The sequence below is a fragment of the Acipenser ruthenus genome, chromosome 3, assembly GCF_902713425.1.
Source record: "Acipenser ruthenus chromosome 3, fAciRut3.2 maternal haplotype, whole genome shotgun sequence".
NCBI lineage: Eukaryota > Metazoa > Chordata > Actinopteri > Acipenseriformes > Acipenseridae > Acipenser > Acipenser ruthenus.
The window spans coordinates 29,774,492-29,793,589 of record NC_081191.1 but is presented as its reverse complement, the minus strand read 5'-3'; the positions used below and the strand labels follow the sequence as shown (position 1 = coordinate 29,793,589).

Genomic DNA, 19,098 nt, shown 5'->3' with positions numbered 1-19,098 from the left:
CTGTGAGCAGTTGATTGTCACATGTTGCTCTGCATGCTCCTGATATGAATACATCAGATTTGTACAATAGAAAAATATTGCACTCAATGAACATGCAGTACCACCTGCCACATTATGAATGTGTGTGCCAAATTCCCTGGATCGAGCCATGACGCCTCCATTTTGGAAAATTGAAGACTGGCTCATAGGGGATAGTGCCTATAGTTTAAGGCCCTGGTTGATGACGGCCATCTTAAATCTTCTCGTCTCAGACAGACTACATTCAATGATGGTTTAAATATTTCTTTTATAATAAATCCTCTCACCATCGCTTCATTGTTGTCATAGCTGTAGTTTTAGCTGTGTTGCCCCTTCCTTCTGGAACTCTCTGCCTGGCTGCATTCAGCACTCCACATCAGTGTTGAATTTGAAATCCACTCTTAAGACACATTTGTTCTTGGCATTTATACATTATAAATACTATTTCACTACCATGTCACTGCATGCATAAGTTTTTGGTTGGTTTCTGAAAGTGACCTCTACAAATCAGCAAATAACATAGCAGCAGGAGCAAGATTTTCAAAATACAGGTACCAGATGCAGTTTTATTCTCTTTGGACTGCTATCCACCTACAGGATCAGGTCCTTATTAAACCTGTAGGATACCATACTGTTAAAATGTGGTTTTGGTATGGCATGGCCTAGTATAATTGTAGTATGTGAAACCATTATGTAAATAGACCATACTTAAAATGTAGACCATCACTCCCTGGGGAATAATGCAACACAATTTCATAAATTCAGTGGCAGAAAAGACAAAAACGTACTATATTCTTCATAAGACTCACAAAAAAAATTAACAAAACTATAAAACAAACATGAATTCTTACAGTGATACATTTTCAAATGTATATTCTTAGATTTACTTTTAAAAAAAAGGAAGCATTAAAAAAAAGTTGGCAACAAAAGTTAACTGTATCAGCTCTTTTTATTCTAGTTCATCAGCATTATAAAGATCACCCCAAATAAAATTAAATTCATACCTTTAAAATAAAGCATACTAAAAATACTGTATGCATAAATCTTAATCTGAGTTGACTCATATCCAAGGGTGACTTCTTCCTCATCGTTGTCTGCCAAGCCACAGTCAATCCTCAGATTGTGATAGAGAAAGACAAGTGCTCTCAGGGACTTCATGGAAAGTCTTGGAAAAAGATTGCCAAGTGTTGGCAAAGTCTTGGCAAAGCTTGCCAATTTTGGCACCCTGTGTTGTACAGAAATCCAGAAGGTTTCAGTTTCTTTGGTTTGAAGAGTAATCAGCTTTGTTGTGGCTCAGCAGTGGCACTTTATTTGTCTCAAACAACCGGCATGCTTTCAGGAATAGTAGCCCTGGCTGTCCATGTGTCAAATACTTTTCAAGCTTTTCTGAAGCAAGGGTGAAGCTTTCCTTGCAAGAAGACTTGCAAATCCTCCAAGATGTCAAAAGCTTGAGTTGCACAGGGCTTTCGACTCTGAAAGTACTAGTTAAGACTATTTTTTCACACTTGTCACTGATGAATTTCAGCTGCAGTTGAATCATGTCATGTGTGTCATCATCCTACATCATGTGAAACGCGTTGTTGACAGAATCTGGGGGACATGAACTGATTTCCATTTAGCAATAAATTCATACAGAAATTTGAAGTACCGATTATGGTACTGCACTGCAACAAACCAGGCATTCCATCTGGTACCTGCCCGATCTGGTGGCATGGGCACTGGGGTGCCATTATTTTGTACCTTCATCACAGCCAGGAAGCTGGCCTTCCTTCCACCTGCATGATGGAACATGTATTTAAAGCAATTCACAAATATTGTGACTTCTTTGAATGGTTTCTTGAACGCTGATCCAGTGAAGTCCATGATATGAGCCAGGCAGGTGATATGACCTGCATTTGGGAATACATTGGACAGGACACTTTTGAAGGCTTTGATCATGTACTGTGCATTGTCTGTGTCTGTAGTTATCACATCATTGAAGTCAATTAAATAATCCTGCACTACTCCTAAAACAGCCTGAGACACTGTGGTATTGTTGATCTTCTCCAAAAAGATGCAATCTGCAAGATAAGCAGACAGTCTGCCCTGCTCATTTGTTTCAAGTGGAGTAAACAGAATGTTTAGCATAAACCTGCCTTCATCATCACTCATCTCATCAAATATAATAGCAATCTTTTCCCCAGACAACATTTCCTTAAGTTTTTCTTTTTCACTTTTGTAGCGATCTTCTGTGCTTTTTAGTGCGAGAGGTCCCGGGTTCGCGCCCGCCCTCCACCTGTGTGTGGATTGCTTCACCCTGTGTGGTGTGCCTGCCTGTGGGAACCAAGATCGCTACACTTTCATAGGTGTCTGGCAGGTAGGTGTCTTGAAGTTGATAGCTACCAGGGATGGCCCCTCCATTTCCTGAAGAAACTTTCTGACTAAGGTTTGGTCTGTCTGGAAAGTGGAATGTTGGCATCTGTCATTGTTTTCAACCACTCTAAATCTAAAAACAGATGAAAAACACTACATTTTATAAAAGTAAAAAATAAAAACCTAACCAAACTCGACATATACATATGAGAAAAAAAAGCTGGGAATAGAAACAGATTTTCATCAGGTTTAGAGGATTTTTTTTACACGTGCAGCAAGCAGGCCTAGTATTAACGCATACCATTTAATTTAGCCTATATTATAGTACTCTAAACTTAGTGTCGTTGGAAATAATATTACTTGTTATGCAGACAGTTAGACACATTAGTCATCCACTAAATTGTCTCAAAAACACTAGGACAGGGATATAAGATCAACAATTAACTGTAAAGAATTACTGTTGTAAATGTACTTATAAATGCAATGTATTGCCTGTTGCTTTGCACTTAGTCATGGTTGTTTTATTTGATGCCTGTTTATCTTTAGACAGTCAGCTTTACATCATCTATGGAATAATGCCAGATTATGTAACTCATTTCCCCTGGTATGGAACTATTGGTCTGCAATAGGGTACAGATTCAATGGGTTTTCGCATTTCATTCTGCAGTTGTGTATAGCCGACACTAGAGTACCAGCAATGGCATTCCACGTGCGGAGTTGCTCCAGTAGAACTACTTGGGTATACCAATAATGGTGTAGCACACTGGCACAGATACACAGGCAGAGTGTAAACACAAATACAAAAAGGCAGATCAAAGCACAGTGGGGTAAAACACAATAAGAAAACAAAAGTTTCCTGTTTTGTTATCCATTAGACTACATTATTGCAACTATTCTATGCCAAGACTATCGTCAGGCTGTTCAAAACACTGCTGTAAGACTTGCCTACAGCTATGGCCAAAAGTGTTCCATCACCTAGAATTTTAGGATCGAGACATCATTTAAAAATAAAACTATATGAACATAATTTAGATCTTTTATTTAATATACTGTACTCAAAGAAACAAAATGATATAGCAAAAGTCTACCGGAAGCCATAATAGCAGTACAGTATTTTGAAATATCACACTTTTCAATTTACTTCAGTTTTTGTGAAGTATATGGAAAACTACAAAGCGGTATGTAATTCAATATGTTAACTTAACATTATTCAGCAGGTTTCATTAGACTTTATGAAGCAAAATGTGTTAATTCTTTATTGCAGTGTTTGTGTGTGTTTTGGTGGTGGTTGGCATGGATGGGGTTAATTCCTCTCCCTGCCAAAAACATGTGAGAATGTGCCTGCTGCTAAATAGAATAACTGGGGCTAATTGGGAGTAGCCACATCTTATAAAAGGAGAGCCCAGGGCTCCACTTTGCCCAGGGCTCCATATATATGTTCTACCATACAGTTTTATTTTAAAATAAAACTACAATAATAAAACACATCAAAGGAGGTACCAGTCGTTAATTGACATCAGAAAGCACTGAACCACTTTAATTTACTAGCAGTGGACAGTTTAAATAAAAAGCATACCATTAACATATTACATTTTGATTTGGGGGTGGGGGAGAGAGCCAATGCCTTGCTCTCTTGCAATAGCCATTGTGTTCATGGCAGTCAGGCTTCCATGGTTACTTTACTGAGGTTTGAAAATAAATAAAGGTTTAAATTTAGGGTATTTGGTTAAGCACTCACAGACACTGGAGAAGTCTGTCTGTTACAGCACCCAAGTGGTTTAACAATCATAACTTACTCAGGAGTAAGACAGTGATATATTATTCTTTTTAGCATGAGCTGTAATTGAACCTAAGAATGCTGGCCAATCTTTCACAGACCTCTGTGTGAGAAGACACAGATGCAATCAGTAAAAAAAAAAAAAGGTCTTGCACACAACAGCAGCATCTGCTCCCACGTGACATGTTTTTAGTGTGCACTGTGTGTCCAGCTATATTTGAACAGTAGTCCTACAGTGCTGACAGTATAATAGATACTCAAACATTTCAGGTTCCCGCTGATGTGGTGATTCTGGGCCAGGAAGAGATTGTTATCGGTCTAGCTTAGGGAGGGGAAGGTCAGGTCTTGTTGTGAAAGGAAGAGGTATTTTAAGACCATTTTTGTGTTTTGACTCTTGGATATGAATTAACTTGTTAACGTGGACATACCAACCCTTCAAAACCTGTTTAAGCAGAATTTATGGTTGCCATAGCAACTTAAATATGGTAAATTTCTGTGAGCTGTCGGCTCTTCATTTTTTTTTATGTGTTGCCTTTCATACTTTAAAAAAGGGGGTTCAGTATTTATAACCTCCTAATACTACAAGTTGTAATGGTGCATCTCTTTGTCTTACAATCTTAGAAGGAGGTCTGCGTCCCTACATTTTAAACAACTTGAAATGTCAGCCAGGTTTGCTATGTACAACAGGGAGCATAGAAAGCAAATGTATAAAATAGTGAGCTGATGCTAATGATATGTCCAGGTAATTTGATCACAATTGTATAAAGACTGCCTCGTTAATTAAACTAAATTTGAAAAATCTCAACTTTCATAAATACATATGGCCTCTTGTGGCAGGGCAGAAGCCCTTCTGGTGTAAATAGTGTGTGGGGGAATGTAAGGTTGGCAGGGATGGGGTTAAATCTGTACCTGCCAGCAATCACAGGTGTGGTCATTCCCCAATTAGATAATTGAGTGCTAAGTGGGGAGTGGCCACATGTATAAAAAGGAAGCGAAATCCTTTGTGTGGGAGAGGAGTTTGTATTGTATCTGTAGTGAAGGCTAATGCGCAGTCTACACATCTGTGCTTAGCCATAGTATTATAGTTGGCTATGACAATTTCGACCAGATAAAGGGTATACAGTACTGCTTTGTGGTACATTAGTCCCATTATGGGCTGCAATGGTCTTCAACTGACTCATACCATGTTATAATAAGTAATGTCATAAGTAAAGTAAGGGCAGCAGTGTGGAGTAATGGTTAGGGCTCTGGACTCTTGACCAGAGGGTCGTGGGTTCAATCCCAGGTGCGGGACACTGCTGCTGTAACCTTGAGTAAGGTACTTTACCTAGATTGCTCCAGTAAAAACCGAACTGTATAAATGGGTAATTGTATGTAAAAATAATGTGATACCTTGTAACAATTGTAAGTCTGCTAAGAAATAAATAATAATGTTCCATTATATTTTGACAATCCTGATTATCAGTGTAAAGAATAAACTAGTTCACTGAAACTTTAACTTGAAATCCAATACATATATATAGTTTGTTTAAAGACAATTTGTTTTTAATAGCTTGTTTATGCACTGCTTTTTCCATCCAGCTGAAGGACTTGGGGTCCGAAACGTCCTGATATAATTGATTTATCAATTATTTACATTTTTGTGTCCTTACATTACTTTTTTCTTTTTGATGTTGTACCGTTTGGTACACAGCAGTTTTCATTTTTTAAAATTATATATAAACAAATTCATAACATCAATTGATCTCAGAATTAAAATGCAGATTACTTATGTTTGACCATTCCTGCAAAAACAAAAAAGCATTAGATTCAAATTTAGAGTTCATCCCAGTGAACAAAAAATGTTAGGCAGAGGAGCATCGTATACTCCCCCTCTGCGGACAAGGCTGGGAGTTAGGTGGAGGTGGTAATTCGAAAGCACGGCAGGACTGAGTTTGCGAAGTATTATTATTATTATTATTTATTTCTTAGCAGACGCCCTTATCCAGGGCGACTTACAATTGTTACAAGATATCACATTATTTTTACATACAATTACCCATTTATACAGTTGGGTTTTTACTGGAGCAATCTAGGTAAAGTACCTTGCTCAAGGGTACAACAGCAGTGTCCCCCACTGGGGATTGAACCCACAACCCTCCGGTCAAGAGTCCAGAGCCCTAACCACTACTCCACACTGCTAGGTTTATATACCTTACAAGTTGATGGGAACTTGACGGTAATTGGCTTGTAGATGAATGTACTAGACACTTGTATTAATGATACTATAGACTTACTGCCTGAAAACCTTGCAAGCTTTATAGTTCTGATACACTCAATTATATCTGTTAAAAATGATGAACAGAAAGACAGTTGAATGATCAGGTAAATGACCTCAACACTACGCAATGTACAGTAAGTCATACCTTTCACTAAATAATATTCCATGGCAAAATTCTTTAAAACCCCTTACTAGTCAATATTCGTTGCATTCTCAATACATTTAGTTTTTATGTTAACCAGTGCACCCCTAAGAGCCTTTTTTATTCTTTATTTAAAAAATCAATTTTTGCTTTCTTTTGAAATAAATGTATTCTCTGAAAAACTCAATCTAGCAAAACATAAATCAAAGATTAATTGCACCTATTGCACAAATAGCTTTATATCTAGAAGCAGGTGATTTGAACACAAAAGACATTAACATCTGAAATATTAGCATAATTTGTATAAGCTAATAACCCAAGTATAGGAATGGAATCAAGTGGTTCTTGGGGATAAGTGTTTCTTCAGAGATTAAAAGAGCACCATTGCTTTATGAATATATTAACTTTTATGAGTGAAATCATGCAACGGCAAATTTCCCTGCATAAATAATCCTACTATTTAATAACAGTGCCTTGCAGGAAGTCACCACAGTTGGTTGGTAATTGAATGCAACCTTCAGAAAAATCGGAGGTTATTGCAGGCCTCCAGAGAGCTGTATCATTGCTACAGCATAATACTTGCAATCTTAAACCTACACCTTGCAGTTTGAACAGCTTGATATTGTTTGCTGGTAACTTTTCAACTACTTGTACCTGGGTGTTGTGTGTAGTTTCCCCATTAGTCTGAAATACAGTATTGACTGTATCTGTGTTAGATTAAGGGAAGACCAAAGGGCAGAATGGGAAAAGAAAAACATTTCTGAGAGCAACAAAACTAACTTGAGGGAAGGATACATTTTCTGTTCTAAATGGTTCCTTGGATGTTTAAATGTGTTAAAATGATTTTATTCCCCTCTAAAAAAAAAAATAAAAATAAGGTATTTGCACCTCTTCTACCCAAGAGGTCAGTGACAAAGACTTTTTCATTCTGTGGCCAAACTCAGAACACAATAATGATGCAATTGAATGACCCCAGGAAGCACAAGTAGTAACGGTTAATAAACATTTTCTTAAATGTAAAATTGCATGTTTGCCGTGATGTGGGACCTGTATATGGATTGGATTTATGATGTATGTTATTTTATTGGCTTTGGGAACTTGCAGTGACAAGGGACTTTGCTAATGCTGTGTTTTCTTCAACACATCATATCAAGTGTTCATTTTCAGAAACAAACTATTTGATTTACAATCGTTTCTGGTTAGATGTGAATTGTAACACGATTACATTCTGCATTGCAAGTAAGGGAAAGATGCATGACTTAGGTCAGACCTATGCTGTTGATGGTTTATTATTATACCATCTGTGAAATAAATGTTATTTGAATTCAATTCACATTTGGTGATAACACCAAATAGTATTTTTGTAATAGCTTCCTAATGATTGATCCACACTATATAAAGCAAATTGACTTGCTGAAGTAGTGTTGCAGAGTGATATTGGCACTCTATATAGTCAATAAAGTGATACAGAACATCATGTCTTGTTATTATAAAAAAATAAACCTTGATGGAAAATTTGTTACGGTATTCAGCTGTATTGCTGTAACTGGGCAGAAACTGATTTAATTAAAGATTTCTTGTGGCTGCTTTGTTTTCTAGATTTCAGTTCATTTATAGTTCTATGACAGGTATAACAGAAAAGGTTGCTTTATATATTGTCCAATGTATCACCTTAACTTGCTACAGAACTATAACATATGTTAAATATTAGTCAAATACAGATTTATTAACATTTCATTGACAATACATAAATAGCAGTACAGCTTTTTGCACTAGGGCCATATTTGTGCATTTTTGGTTTTTTGTACAGGGAAACAAATTCAAATTATAAACTGTTTTGTACTGTTAATACCTCATGTAAAGGGTGTCCCTTTTTGTTATAAAAGTAATTTTGTGCAGTTTGGATGACAGTCTGCTAGTTAATCAGTGATCATTTCTGTTATAATAAGAGACATCCTACACACGACGTATTAACTTAGTATAAAGCACAATATAGTAGATTGTCCTCAGGAACAACTATTAAACATACAAACGTTTTTGTTTTTTTGCATTGGAATTCTGTCATATGTTCAATGCACAACTAACAAATCATGGACATGTTTCTTGTTGGTGATTTATAATGAATTTAGTACAGTTTAAAAGTTTGATGAAATGATAATCCATTACTGTCCCACCAGTGCAAAACACATTTTGTAGCTTTTGTAGCGTAATTCTGTTACATTCTGTGCTGCCAACAAGAACTGTTTTTCTATATACGTGAATTTTAGAGTGCAATTGGGACAATAATTATTTTTAAATAATTGTTTGCATTGGCTTTACAGTTGCACTTTGTCTAGCATCATCGCATTATATGCAGGTAGAAATGGCACGTGACATTAGCAATTATTACCAATCATTTTCAAGTCTGCAAAGTATGTGCATTCTGATGTATAACATCTTGCTTCTTAAACTTTAAAAAGGAATGTTATTGTCAGTCTCTGTTAGTCTATACTTAGTGCACTGTAAATGTAAGTAGGTATAACTTCCGATTGCACTATTTTAACTTTTTGGTGTGCCATTGTGTTTTTTCGTATAAACTAGTCCCACTGTTAAAATAGAAAAGGGCTAATCTAATATTGATCTATTAAGTAAATAAGCTTTTCAATGATGTAGGTTGTAGTTTTGTCCCCAACTGGTACGTTGCTTATCTACAGTATTTCAGACCTATACATTGTCTAATAGACCACATGAAGCGATTGGGTGCCATGCCACAGCAGTAACCTTTCATCAGTGGCATTGGTAACAGCTATACTGCAAATAACAGTGTTTAATAACAATATAAATGTGTGTTACTGAGTTGGATGGTTTAAATACAAATGTGTAATAACCAAGGTTAATAATGTTTGAATGTCTTGGATGTTAAGGTTGCGCTCTGTTCTGCAGATAGGGACCTGTGCAGTTTCCTATTACCCGCTACACAGAAACATACATAGCTGGTTTCACATACCTTTATTCGCACAAATCACAGATTACCTCACCTGATATTGGTACCTAGTTTCACAGACCCCGATTAGCTGAAATACTGGATTACTTTACCTAAATTTACTTAGTTTGCTTTATTAGCACTGAAAATGTTATGATTGTTTGACGTTCTGAATGATGCATTGAAAGAAAGCCTACAGTACTGAAAACAGAAATAAATAATTCAAATTTGCTTTGATGTGAACTCATAGTATCCTACTATTTAAACATGTATTATTGCATACCTCTCTATTTCATTTTTTTCATTTTTTATTTGGCCTTCATTTTACATTTAATGGCATAAGCTTCACACTGATGCAAATGTATTCACATAAAATACGTGCACTAAACGCTGCCAACTGGTAGACCTTTATTGTGCACACCAAAACTCTGAGCCACTGCTTTTCCATTGGTATATGTTGTAAACTCTTCTTAAAAGGTATAAAGGCAAAGTAGAACATTTCTTTCAAAGTACAATAGATACTCTAGTCTGGAGGCTATTGATAATCTAAAGCATGTGTGCACTGTCTGACAGTGAAAAGAACTCAGTAACTGGTGCTGTCCTAACAGCTGAACTTCTATTGCTACCTCAGAACTGCATGTCCTCAGTAAACACTCATGGGTTTTTTTAATTTTTTTTTAGCTATAAAATGAGAATGATCTGGTAAACAACTGAAACTATAGAAATATATTGTGATATCCTCAACAAAGTGCTGTATACAGCGAAGGACTGTCAAATAACATAGACCAGGCTTTTTAAAACTATACTGAGCAGAGCTCTCCTGGCAGTAGCTGTGCATTTCCAGCCTAAGGCACAATTGATTTTTAAGAAACATAAAGTGTTCAGCTCAGATGTAAATGTATTGTGTCTGAGCGTTGCTGTGCTACCAGCTCTGTCTACCCATGTACATCCCAGGGGAGTTGCAAACAGTCAGTCCATGGATTTATTGAGTTGGCTCTTAAATTATTATTTTTTTTTCCAGAGCAGAGACACTCTTGAACATGTTTAGGTTATTGTATTTTTTTCCACATTCAGGTTACAAACTGTAAATCGTTGTGGTTTTACAGCAAGTAACAGTTGTTACCTTTTGAGGTAGTGAACTCCCTCTTTGGAGGACAGGAGGGGGTATTTCACAGCCACTCTATAACAATATGATCCCAATGTTCAAATACAAAATTGTTGTTATTGTATTGAGACCATAGACATCAGAAATGGTGTAGACATCAGCTATGCTCTCCTCTCTGCTTGAGAGCACCCATAATGCACTGTGCACCAGCCATGTCTCAGTTGATTGGCGCTTAAGGGTCCTCGTGGAGATTGCTCTACTGACTAGTGATTATACGAATAAATGATTGAGAAATAAAAATTTTACTACTGCTGCAATGTGAGGGGGCGTTTCCCCGGTGTAATTTATACCTAGGCCTGGCACTGATTCCTACAAACCGAACTGAGTTTGTAAATTTGTTTTCAGATTCAGCCCATTACAAAATGATCATTTTTTTGTACCTTGGCATCTAATCTCATTTAATTGAATGGAAAGGAAAGGCAGGGGCTAAGTGCGAACCCAACCCCATATGGTTCAAAGACGAATGTGTTACCATTCAATTACAGGAAAAGCTCTGTAGCTGAGAGGTTAGTATGTGTCTTAAACTGATGTCCGTGTTATTAACTCATCTGCTGCTAGGAAAAGAGATCCTTTACCCCTCCGCTTAATCAACGCTTGTCCTCAAGTGTAAACACAAGTGTGCGTCTGCCTGCGCTCAGGGAGTTTCAACGTTGCTTGTCAGCGCGACCGTTCGCTGTTTCATTTTATGAATGTGTGCCCTGACTGTGCTGTATAGTTATCTTTGTAATTGTGTTCATGTTTCCTAAAGGACAGACTTACTATAGAATATTTTAACCAGTTTAAATAGATGTTGCATGGGGTACTGTAGTACCCAAGGGCAGGGTTAATATGCTAAGTTTCCAGTGTTATAGAGCATGTAATTGTGAATTACTATAATGTTTTTGAATGGAACATACCGTAGGACCAGTTCAGGACCTTAATTATTTAACATATGTGAAAGGCCTATTCTAAGAACCATGTATTTAAACATGGTTCTGTCCTGGTAATATCACTGTAGTAACCCATATGGAAATAACTTATATTTCACATTATATAAAAAGCAATATATGTTACACTTATATGCTGTTATTTCTCTTAATTTGGTTTTTATGTGTACACATATATGTTCATATATAAATTATATACGGATTGGTTATGAAATTGGCCCGATTTTATAGTATTTTCAATATAAGGATTTTATGTGTTAGTATATGTAACAGATATATGTTTTTTATACTCCAAATGTGTGTCTTTATACTTTTAAATATATGTGTTTGTTTTATAATCTACATGCGTTTTTATACTTTATATATAAATACATAGACAAATGTAAAAATATAATTAAACATAAGAACACCACATATCCACTAAAAACTAATACCTACTGTAAAAATAGCAATGTTGTTTATGGAATAGCCTGTGAAAAATGTGATGAAATCAAATATGTTGGAGAGACTGGAACTACTTTATATAAAATAATTCAGAACCACCTTTCATTAATTAGAAATAAAAAAATTAATGAACCAATAGTACAGCACTTCACCAGTGAGGGACATGACATGAATGATGTAAAGTTTGTAGTATTAGAACAGCTCAAATTAGACAATGCGACATATAGAAGAATAAAAGAAAGTAAATGGATAAATAGACTGAACACGATTATGCCAGCGGGACTCAACAGAAAAGAATGAACTAATTAACTTCAATAAATATATAACATTTAAATAAATAAACAAAATTCATTCAAAAGTTGTGCATACTGATGCGCTGAGGAGGCCAAATCTAGACTGATCCTCAGAGCCAGCATTGCATGATATAATAAAAATATAAGTTTATATAAAGTAGTGTTAATTAGAATTAATACAGATTCAAAGATAGAAGTAAAAATGATGTCACAATATATAGAACACCATGACATCATGTAAGAATAAATCATGGATTTGAATGTAAACAATAACAAGTAGTTGTCATGCCGCCAAAAACCTATAAATAACTCCAATGTTTTGATTCAAACACAGGCTCCCTTGAGAAAGATATGTACAACATATCGAAACGTTGGGCAGCTGGCTCTTTGAGCTAAAATATATATATATATATATATATATATATATATATATATATATATATATATATATATATATATTGTATAATCTAAATGTGTTTTTTATACTTTAAATATATGGTTATTTTATAATCTAAATATGTCTTTTTATACTCTAAATGTTTTTTTATAATGAAAATATACCCTTTCATTTGGTGAATGTTTTATACAAATGGCTACATATGTTCATATATTATCCATTGTGAAAATTAATATTAAAATATACAGACAATTTATACAACACATGTATATTATTATTATTATTATTATTATTATTTATTTCTTAGCAGACGCCCTTATCCAGGGCGACTTACAATCGTAAGCAAATACATTTCAAGTGTTACAATACAAGTAATACAATGAGAGCAAGAAATACAATAACTTTTGTTATATGTATATACTTACACACTGTAACCAGAATATAAAATGCAACACTATAACACTTTCATATAAATATAATTCCTAGGATTTGTCCTTTACAGAAAAGACAACACAAGATATATAGATAGGAGTTAATAAAGACTGGAGTAAACGCTTTGAAAATATGTCCCTGTGTATTGTAGTAACTGATAGACATTCTAATATTTATTCAAGGGTTGTTCCTTGGTAAAATGTTACAATGAGATGATATGGGTGCTAAGGTAGCTTTAATTGTGTCTTGTGTAACTAAGATATCTTGTATCTTATATGACCTGCGTGTTTGATACACGCTTTGCAGGTAAAAAGCAGCTTTAAGCAGAAAGTGATTTTATGCTCTTTACAAAAATGTTTAAGGTGTATGATCAAATCATAATGGTATTTCTTCTTAAATTACTTGCTTTATTTACTTTGATGAATAGTTATATCTTGGACATGAAAAGATTCCCCAGACGAATAGAGTAAAGAGTGCTATAGTAAAACAAAAAATATGTTATAAGGTTTTAAGGTTCATGTGAACTTCATCCAAAACTTCAAACGCTGAGTCACATCGATGAAGGCACTAGCTGAAACGCTTGGAAACCTATTTCTTATAGTTTAACTTTTGTGTGAAATTCACTTTGGATAAGTACATGTTTTCTGCTAAGCAGATAAGCCCTCTGAAATTATGTATTTCTAATATGTTCATTCCATATTATTCAGTACTATCCTCTTAAAGCAGGTTAATTCAGGTCTGGTTTGTAAAGAATTATCAGGGCAGGTAGTGTGCACTCAGGGCTCAAAACAGACACAAAGAAACCAATAAAGTTAGTTTTTTACATAACATAGAGAAGGCTTAATTCGTCTGAGACGAAGACAAGCACTCACGTCCTCCGAAACAAGTGCCATCAGCCGTCTGCTTTTTTTCGCTCTGCAAGCCCTCCGTGCAGCCATATTCAGAACTTACAGTGTCGGAGGACCACGCAGTTCTGAATTATGTACAGGCCGACCTGCAGGCACCCGGCCAGCCATCGGGGTCGCTGGTGTGTGGGGAGCCAAGGCCTCCCCAGGAGCCCACCGCATTGTAACTGTTGATAATTATAGACATAGAGATATTTTATACATTCTCATTAATCATAGACAAGGGTTAATTTGTAAACAAAAAGGTACCAGATCTTATAATTAAGGAAGTGGGGTAGCATTTTTGTTTCTAAACCTAATCTACTGACCTTGATTTACAGTAGCTCCCATGTATACTTCAAGTTCTCATTTGCTTGGGGATCAGGATCTCGTGCCTTATTGTTGGTGTCGGGAGCTGCATGCCGACCTTTGCCACGCCATGTTTTAACAGAATCTTCAGGTTTGAACAATACCAGTGGCGGGCCGGCTAATCTGATGGTGATTTTCTTACTTGTAGATAAATATATATATATATATATAGAGAGAGAGAGAGAGAGAGAGAGAGAGAGAGAGAGAGAGAGAGAGAGAGAGAGAGAAGAGAGAGAGAGAGAGAGAGAGAGAGAGAGAGAGAGAGAGAGAGAGAGAGAGAGAGAGAGAGAGAGAGAGAGAGAGAGAGAGAGAGAGAGTTATTGGTTCATCATTTGAATATATATTTCCTGCCTGTCTGACAAAAAGGTACCCCCTGATCATAGGTAAGTTAAACTAGTTTTGGTGGCAATTTGTAAAAAGAGGATGTACTTGACATGATGAGGTCAAGGGAGAAACATGCCCCTGCATATTTAACTGTTAAAGGTCAAGTCTCTGAAGACCAACCACTTTAGCCTTTGGCAATCAGAATAGAGCAGTTGTTGTACTGTAAAATGCTAATTGTCAAACCTTGAGTGAGCTTGAGGGTAAGCTCTGGTATTAAGAGAAATTTAAAGTTGAACTCCATGATGAATGTCTTATTTTCAGATATAAGCATATTCCATTTTATTCTTGTTGAGTTTCCAGATATTTTGAGGAAACAATGAGGTGGTGGGTAATTAAAATCTTACTTTCTGTACTTCAATACATTACATCAAATCAATACTTTAAATAATTAAACAAATAAACAAACACAGGTTTATCATGCATAATACATGTAACACATATTAGCCAATAGTTATCTATTTAGTAACTTAAATTTGTTTCCGTTTTTAATTTCAAATATATAGATATGAGTTTAAGAGCATGGTGTAATCTAATCCATTTAAATATTACATATATTTTTGTTTAATGTACAGTTCAGGCCTATGGTACAATCCTGTTTAAAACCGGTTAAGCCTTTTTATTGCTACAGTAAACACAATCTTTACCTTGTCACAAGCTTCATTAAAAGGAAACAATTGTATGGATCAATGTCAATGGCCAACAATATAAAACTAGCCAGGTGGATGAAAACAGAACTTTATACAATTACTTTTCTCCTCTACTCTGGTTTTCATCTACATTTGAAGCGTTCAGCAGCAGCATTTTCAAACACATAACAGAAATGTAATTAAGGTTTAGTTTGCATTATTTTGTTTCAGAACCAGATATACCTCTTTTGTGACAAGACATTAAAACCTTATTATCCAGACAGGTGAAGCAGGTTTTTGCAACAAGGTGGCTGGCTTTCTGTATTGCTGCTTGAACAAATTCTACCTGTTTCCATTCATGCCCCAACAGGCAATAAGATTGCAGCTGAGGTCTGACTTTATCGCAGCCAATCTCTGCACTCCTGCGGTAGCACCTGTATTGCAGCAATGGAGGAAAAGATTGTCATCAAGGTTTCAAAATATTCAGACATAATGCCAGCAATCTGTACCTACGAGGCCTCTAAAAAGAAAGACATTTGAAAAATCTCTTGAAGTGACACGTATTGACTTTATTTAAAATCTTTTGAGTTCTGTATTTTACGTTCTGCATTATGGTTTACAAAGTCGTGCCCACACCTGTCTGAACCAGCCTTTTGCAAGTGTTTTATTGTGAGAAGTCTTCCAGCCTATCTTCACTGCAGTGCTAGGTTGTTATGGAAATAGAATGTAATATGCTTTTCAACCACAGGATAACTGCCAATGTTGCTTTAAGTCTTAAGAAGCAAAAGTACCTGTAGGTGAAATAATGGACAATGGCAAAGGTTTGTGGCTTATTGCATTGTGCTTTTCTAAGGTAGTCAGAAATACTTACCCATGTATAGAAATTACATGGGTAATCCCAGCTGACAAAAAGCTCTCCTTCTGGTTGGCTGTCCTCCATATAGTCAAAAGCCATTGATGATAGTTGGACTGAGTATATTTTCCCAAGACATACAACAATGCCAACAGATAACAGTCACCACGTAAAGTTCAATGTTAATTCAAATTTCCAAGCTTAATTGGCTACTTAAATTATAAACCTTAGTTACTAAATAAATGGGCACTATAGCAGTAATTTACTTGTGCATGTAACCTTCAAGATTGCATTCAATAAAAGCAAAGATTATCAAGAACACAGAATAATATTGTATTCATTATCAATCAGTAACCTTAAGATAACCAAGTAATATTTGTAATAAGAGCAAAAACCTTTTCTGTCATAAAAAAAAAAAAAATCTGTTGGGCCTCCTCCAACCTTGAGAAAACGGATATAAAGTAAAAAATTGGAAAGCATGCGAGGGAGGATGTTAATGTGGGAACCAAAGGCAGTTGGCCAATTAAAATAAAGAGCCTCCAGGGATGGCTGTGAACCAAGAGTCCTTTCCAGTTCTAACTGGACTATTCCCTGACCAGCTTCTGTGGTTTGGCTTAAAACGTAGACGTTTATTAAACAGGCATAATTCTTTGCATTTTGAAGACATAGAAATTAGTGGATAAGGTCATGAATAGTGCAGACTAAGGGTTCTGTAAAGGACACTGATATTTTTTTCTGAAGCTTTCGGTCTATTATTGCACACTCTAAAAGGTCTTTGTTTTTAACCTACGGCGAATGTGAATAGAAATGAAAAATATAATTATTATTATTGTTATTTATTTCTTAGCAGACGCCCTTACCCAGGGCGACTACACCTATTGTTTGAGCCTTCGCTGTTTTTCTGATCCTTGGTTAACATGTTTTAGCTGAAGCACTTGCAGTGAAATGTGTAGACTTTGGCTGGAGGAAGTCACATGGGATGGTTGTTACAAGCTTCATTAAAAGGAAACAAAATTAAAGAATGAGACAACAAGATTGTGAGAGAATGGGTTTACACACAAACAACCATGGGATTTGCACCAGGGAGAAGCTGATGATCATCATGTTTTGATTTTCTTATTTATAAAAATAAATAAATAACCAGAAATAGTACTTTTAATTATAACAAAAAAAAAAAAAAAACATTTATTGAAAATTAAATGAAACTGCTGTATTTGTTAGTACTACGTCCTTCGTTACAACCCCTTTCACTCTCGTCGGTGTAACCATCTGAGGTCATCAATGTGGGATGGCACACGTCCTGTGATTGGCTAAAACAGGCAAAAGGGGATGGTAAGCATGGCTATTATTTTAAACGGCTTTACTCATGGGTTCCATGCTAGCCATCTGAAGAAATGGAAGAATATGATGGCTAATAGACATGCTAATCATAACTATCGAGGAGGCAAGAGCACGCCTGCCTCAGTGTTGCCAACTTAGCAAATTTGTCGCTAAATCTAGAGAAGGGTCAAACTCAATTTTACCAAGGGCCACATCTCAATTTCATGTTTGCTTCCCAGGCCACAAAATATATGCATAATTTTTACATATAAACATGAATTTTAGTGGATACTATATTCATATATATTAAGAATTTGTATACAAACACATTTGTTTATTGAATAAGTTATTAATTTGAAACAAATGTTATCTTACCTATTTGCTGTACTGAGAATGCTCATTTGTAGAAGAAACCTGACGTTTTAGTGAGACCAGTTTATCGATGTCAGGAGTCATGTCTTGTGTTGAAGCAATCTTAAGGATGGAATGTAAATGTTCATCATTCACCCGGGATCTTTGAGGTGATTTATTGATCTTCATCAATGAAAACAGCTGCTCGCACAAGTATGTACTTCCAAACATTGACAGGACTCGTGTGGCCTGAAGGCGGAGCTGTGGGAATGTGACTGGAAAGAGACGGCAGAATTGCTCAGCCCCGGCAGAATCAAACTTCGCTTTCAGTGCACAACTGCACTGTAGTTCAATCGGTTCCATTTGCATGTGTTCTGGTGCAGCTTCCACGTCCACGATAAATGGATTTGAGAAAAGCTGGAACTGGAATTGCTGCTTTCTAAAATCGGAAAACCGCGCTCAAATTCCACGTGCAGCAGGTTCAGTTTTGCAGCAAATGCATCTCCAGGAAAAGTCACACCCGCAGAAACAGCTTGGCATGTTGGGAAATGAGAAAGATTTCCTTCTTGCATCTGCTTTTCCCAAAGACGTAACTTTAGCTGAAACGCCTTTACGCTGTCATACATTTCTGTGATGACTTGTTTACAGCCTTGCATTTTAACATTCAAAGTGTCGAGGTGTTCAGTGATATCGCAGAGAAATCCAAAATCACACAGCCATTGTGTATCTGACAGCGCTGGCATTTCTCTGCCTTTATTGTGCATGAAGAGTTCTATTTCTTGACATAAAAATAATGTGTATAAAAAAATAAATAAAATAAAAAAATAAAATAAAAAATTATGTAATTGTATGTAAAAATAATGTGATATCTTGTAACTATTGTAAGTCGCCCTGGATAAGGGTGTTTGCTAAGAAATAAATAATAATAATATACTTTCTTTACATACCAAGCAAATTGTTTTTTCTTTGTGCTCGACAAAAAAATATTCTGTCTCCAACCTTTTTGGAAACAGTCTGCCTTCCTTATCGACCGTTCTTTTTTTTTGACATTTTGAGAGCTGGAGCTTCACACGTTTCTGACCACTGTATGACTGTTGCAGAAAACAGGATATGACGAGCACAGTGCATGATCATATGCACATC

The 19,098-nt window shown here is 35.9% G+C and overlaps 1 long non-coding RNA gene across 1 annotated transcript in view; it reads right to left on the bottom strand.

Annotated features, from left to right (window-relative positions):
- Positions 1–13,063: 13,063 nt before the first annotated feature.
- The window catches only part of LOC131715468 (uncharacterized), a 30,581-nt gene continuing 24,546 nt past the window's right edge, over positions 13,064–19,098 (bottom strand). The window contains exons 2-3 of the long non-coding RNA XR_009315336.1: positions 14,382–14,562; positions 13,064–14,240 (exon numbers count right to left, since the gene is read on the bottom strand). This is a non-coding gene — a long non-coding RNA (uncharacterized LOC131715468). The remainder of the gene's footprint in view (positions 14,241–14,381; positions 14,563–19,098) is intronic.